Below are 5658 nucleotides of genomic sequence, written 5' to 3' on the forward strand. Positions count from 1 at the left end.
TCGTTTGATTGAATACTTTATTAGGCTTTGAGCCAAGCCCCTACCACCTAGGCTTGTTTCCATTGTGGTCCCCTGTATAATATCGGAATCGGTCAGAATCGGTATCGGCAGATATGACCCTGCAAATAATCGGAGATCGGATATTGGTTATAATTTCATAATCGTGCACCCCTACTCACAAATAAACATGACATCAGAACACCCTATAGGGGTTGAAGTGCACACACACACACACACACACACACACACACACACACACACACAATGTGCATGCATACAATAATGTGTACATTAACTGTACATCTAGTTGCCTGTAAAGCACATACAGCACATACATTAATAGAACAACATACTGTAGAACTCAATAGATAGTGTTAACCACCTGCATTCAGACTGTATTGTCTCCTTCAGGAAGGTAAATATTAGGACTAGCTTGTGACAGTGTGGTTAACGGTCCCTATAATGGCCCATTGAAAGGCTTACTGTACTATAAGGCTTATACAACTTTTCATTATAGGGTACCTTGTTGCCATGGAAAACTATCAACATCAGCAGTGCATTGAGGAATCCACCACAGTTTACACGTTGCTTGGAAAAATCTTGCATGGGATTAGACTGCCAGCCCGGCACACACGTCATCATCACAGCGCCTCGCAAAGATCAAAGTCACTTTCAGCCTTTTTCAGTCCCTGTCTCAGTCTTCCCATCATAAGTACAGTATTGTACGCTGTGGTTATGTGTGCATCCATACGTCACGTGGACGTGTGTGTGTGCAATTCTTATGCTTCCAGTTCCATGTGTTTCTCCACTCTGAGGACAAGTTGCATTGTTTCTGTATCTACTGTATTTACTATAATAACGTTACAATAAATGCCCCGAATCTCTGTACGTAATCGTATGTGTGTCTGAAATCCACATATCTGGAGAATCGTTCGACCAACGACAATTCAAATTTGGCACACACGTCGCAGACGACCCAAGTGCAGTGCCCAGCGTTGAGTCGGTCGGGTAGGCAGTTGTCCAGAACCGCCAGAAAAGGCTTTGGCCGTGGGGGTGGCCCAAATGAACCAAGTGATTAACATGCCAACTCCCGCCTAAACTTGATTCGGCAAATTCCCCAAACCTGTCAAATTCCCCAGAACTGCCATTTGATTACTTATAGTCAGTCTACTTTCCACATCAGTTTGCACACTCCAGACACATTCTCCACAGACATTTATAATTCACAAGGACTTTCCAGAACCTGGGTCCTATAGCTGGCACTTCACGGCTGGACGCTTCTCCCACGTCACACAAGTATACTATGTGACAAAAAGGACTTAAATGTGAAAAGGGACAAAACCACTGGCTGACCTCTGTATTGTATGTATCCAACTTGGGAGGGACGTAATATGAGCTGGCCTCGCTACAACATTTTCCTCCCAAACAAACACACACACACACACACACACACACACACACACACTGTAGCCTACATAAAATAAACGGGTCTTTGTTTGTAATGCAGAGATGCAAAGTTATGTCCCAAAAAGTACACCTTATGAATACTGTACTTTTTAAAATAACTTTTAGTCAGCATTATTTTAGTTCAATGGACCCAGAAACGTGTCTATTCTGTATTATTCATCATTGTTTAGAGTTGCTTGCTAAGATGAAAAGCTGATTTGGACATGAATAAAAACATGAAATAGAATGAGGAAAGAGGGGGGGAAGGGCTGTGGCATAAACAAATTAATTTCATTGTGCTTTGGGGACTCACTGCTCTTTCAACAAAAAATATAACAAGATTAATAAGACAGCTTGAAGTAAAGGTAAAGCGAACTTAATACCACTGCTTGATTATTTTTTATGTTATTTATATTCTTTATTTTTTTCAGTCACAGAAGCACCCCGCACTATGTATTATACTTAAAATCAATCTCGGACTCCAAGTTTACAGCAAGCTGCAGGCAATTTTCTGTAGACAGATTTGAGTTCAGCGACCTTGTCTGTCCTTAACTGACAGTGTGGTTGTGCACATGCTCTTTGACTGTGCAATCACGTGTGTGTGCGTGCGTTTTTGCGTGCGTGCGTGCGTTGATCCAGGTGCGGGTGGTGACGTAAAAGCAACTGCTCCTCAAAGCCCATTGCCTCTCAAACCACTCGACTGTCTGACCCACCACCATCACTACTGTTCCCACGTACGGCCGTACCCCAGCTGGCTGACAGTGGCATGCGCTTTTTTGGAAGAGGTTTTATCTGCTATTACTGTATCTGTCAGACGCAGTGCACCTGTGAGCCTGGCCTGGCCTCGCCGCATGCCAAGCTGCTCTGGTCACCAGTCCAATCCCAGCGGCTCCCTGCTGACAGCTACAGCTGAGAGTGTCTCTCTCCCTGGCTACCTCCGTCTCCATCTGACAGCCGCCCTGGAGGGACAGGCTTGTTTAATTTATACTCCATCGCACGATGCTGCAACATGTTATTTTCTAAACAGTCATTGTCAGAGAGCAACTGTCATACTACAGACTATAAATTTGGCTTGAACATAAGCTGTATTCCCACAGACCGCAGACGTCCCACCAACCATGTGCTGTTGCTGCTGCTCCACTGCTTCTGAGATTAGAGCAGAGAACTGATAAAATATATTATAGAAAGAAAGACAAACCTGGGGACTTGATACTTTTGGTTTTCCTGTGTTGTGTCTGACATTTGATGTCTTGGCAAATAGGGGACAGACGAGACAGTTTGTCTCACACAGATGGTCAGACTCAGAAATGTTGCTATTGCATGAAATGAAACCCTTGCTCTGCCCCTTTCATATTATTTGTAGCTGTATATTTGTGGCTTGTGAATCTTTTATCTAGTTAGTGGAGAACAACAGCCTTGTGACCCTTGCCAGATCAATAAAGGTTGAGTGTTCCTAATGAACTGAATTGACTGGTGCTGAAATCTGATCAGTATTTTCTGTGGTGGTCATTATGCCGCTGTAGAGGATGATCAATGTCTCTTGGGTGGATCATTGAGAATATTCTGCATGGTGGCAGGCCTTGCAATGATACCGTTCTAAATACTTAATGACGCATTTACTTGTCTGTCTGTCTGTCTGTCTGTCTGTCTGTCTGTCTGTCTGTCTGTCTGTCTGTCTGTCTGTCTGTCTGTCTGTCCCTTTTTCAGTTCAAAGGCTTTTCTTTAGGCCCAGCAGCTTTAGTAATTGTGCTTACTGTATACAAGACATGCTGTTCATTGCATCAGCTGTTAAATTGGCCTTTTTCACGGTTCATTAGCTATTCACACTCAGGGAACTTATTAAAAGTCTAAATAGGAGTTGTGTCTACCAAAATAGAAAAGAAGTTGTAAGATTGTCCTGATTGATTATGGTGGTTCACTGCCTCTAAAAGATCCACTGTAAATGCTCCATTTTGGACACATTTTACTGTGGACATCTTAAAGCATCTTTCCATCAAGTTGCCTTAATGATCCTTCTGTCCCTGCTGGCCTCTCTTATGCCTGGCATAATGTTGCTGGGTTTGTCATGTAGATGCCATCCCTCTGGCTGGCATCAACCCCTGCCAACCATCATCACAAGGACACCTGTGCCAGCGTCTGTCCATCCCTGAAGATTGGCACAGGTGCTGCATTTTGATTGGCTGTTTGTGCCACACTAAGGTTAATGCAACCCCCAAGCACTGCAGACATTAATCTGAAGCCCTCCTCCTGTTCATTCTCTCTCTCTCTCTCTCTCTCTCTCTCTCTCCCCCCCATATACAACCACAACCACACAGACACACATCAGGAGCATGGAATCACTTGTATAGTTAGATCTATCCATCCGTCCATCTGTCTTTATCATTCCAGACACAACGCTGTGATGATGACGTGTGTCCCGGCAGTCTAATCCCATCATCAACATCATTACTGCTATTATCCCGTGTCTCCCTCTAATGCTGGCTAATGGGTGACCAATAAAGATAGATGAGCCTGGCAGTGTGTAGCTAATAGGCAGGACATGATGTCTGGCTTCATGTCTCTCTCAAGTCTACACTCAGCCCAACTGTATGTAGGTGAGAAATAGCTGAATTATATTGTTTACCTACAGTTATTTCCCTAAGGTTCAGTGATCAGTAACAGTGTCTGGCATGCTAATGTGCATGCCAAAAATCTCAGAAAGCTCAGATTCAGAGGTGGTCATGTGCAATGTTGGTAAGAATGTCCAAAGAGATTTGAAAGGGAATGAATTTCAGCTCTTGAAGACAGATATGTAAATGTAGGATCACTATATGTGAATTTAAATCTAACTGATATTCCCCTAAGCTATGACCACTTCAAAGACAGGAAGAAAGCTTTGGATTCTGAGCATCCTTAACTGGCAGAGCCAGCCTTGAGGACAAGAGCCATTGAACAGAAGCATATATTAACGATAATCCTCTGTTGAGAATCTCCTCAAATATCTGGTCCATCACTCTCATTCCTTCTATAGATTATGAAATATTAAATGTGATATACAGTATATGCGCTATAGAAGCATACGTATATGTATCATTAGCTCCGTGTCGGAACATCTCTACAGTAGGCTACACTATACTGTACCATTTCTGCACACATTTCTTGGAACCTATATACAGCTCAAAGAAATAATCAGGCATCTTGCTAAGAACAGAGCATACATACTGCACCACTAGAACAAACCAGCTGGTACTATGGTTTTTGTTGGCTTGTTTTTTTTAGAATCTATTCATCATCTCTCACACATACTGATATTGGCAAGTGGAACTGCCATGGTACCGTAACTTACATGATTGGGAAGCTGGCATTTGAACTAATAATAACCAACGCTATGCCTCAAACTATAAAATGAAATAACAGAAGAAAAAAGGCCATCCATAGTTCTGCATCAGTTACTTTTCAATTACAGCAGCTGAAGCAGAACGAAATTGTTAGTGTCGTTTATCGACTGTGGTGCTCTCCATTTAGAGTAACAACTGAAAGAAATCCATCCCATTGTATAACTACCTGACTGACTTACAAAAACAAATAGTTCCTTTCCATCACCTTGAATTAAATCTAGTGTCAAACAACATGGGACACATATGGAAACACATGGAAGCAAAGACTCACAGACCAATGAAAGAAGACAGGTAGGTCAATTATGGTGGCTTTATTATTGGTTTGGATATGGGCAATATTATTAACATTATTCATAGGCCTACGTAAGTCCCCATGCATATGTCCTCTAAAGCGCCTCATTCAAAACTTTAATCGACAAAGGAACCGAAATTAATTGTAATATTTTCTATTCCCTTAAGTAAATCTTTATTTGCATTTATATATATATATATATATATATATATATATATATATATATATATGTGTGTGTGTGTGTGTGTGTGTGTGTCAGTAATTCCTGAATATTAATGTCCAAAACAACGGCACTCAAGGTTTTGAGTACCAAAAAAAAGCTATTAACATTCGGATTTTAAACAGCTGATTAACCTTGCTAAGTTCAATTCACGTCTATCTTGCCTTATAATGAATCCCGATGCAGTGATGTGCCCAGGCGAGAGTAGCCGAGCGCAGAAACCCTCCCCCCAATCCCCTTTTGTGTATATATTTTTTTTAATACTTAGAGGGGAAAAACTGTCAACCATATCCAAAGTGCAGGGACCAAAGACTAAACAAATA

At 41.8% G+C, this 5658-nt stretch overlaps 1 protein-coding gene across 1 annotated transcript in view; it reads left to right on the top strand.

The window, feature by feature from the left end:
- Positions 1-5658, top strand: part of agbl4 (AGBL carboxypeptidase 4) — a 360772-nt gene that overhangs the window by 260511 nt on the left and 94603 nt on the right. The window lies entirely within an intron of this gene.

The sequence above is a fragment of the Protomyctophum bolini genome (assembly GCF_963924005.1).
Source record: "Protomyctophum bolini genome assembly, chromosome: 8".
Taxonomy (NCBI): Eukaryota; Metazoa; Chordata; class Actinopteri; order Myctophiformes; family Myctophidae; genus Protomyctophum; species Protomyctophum bolini.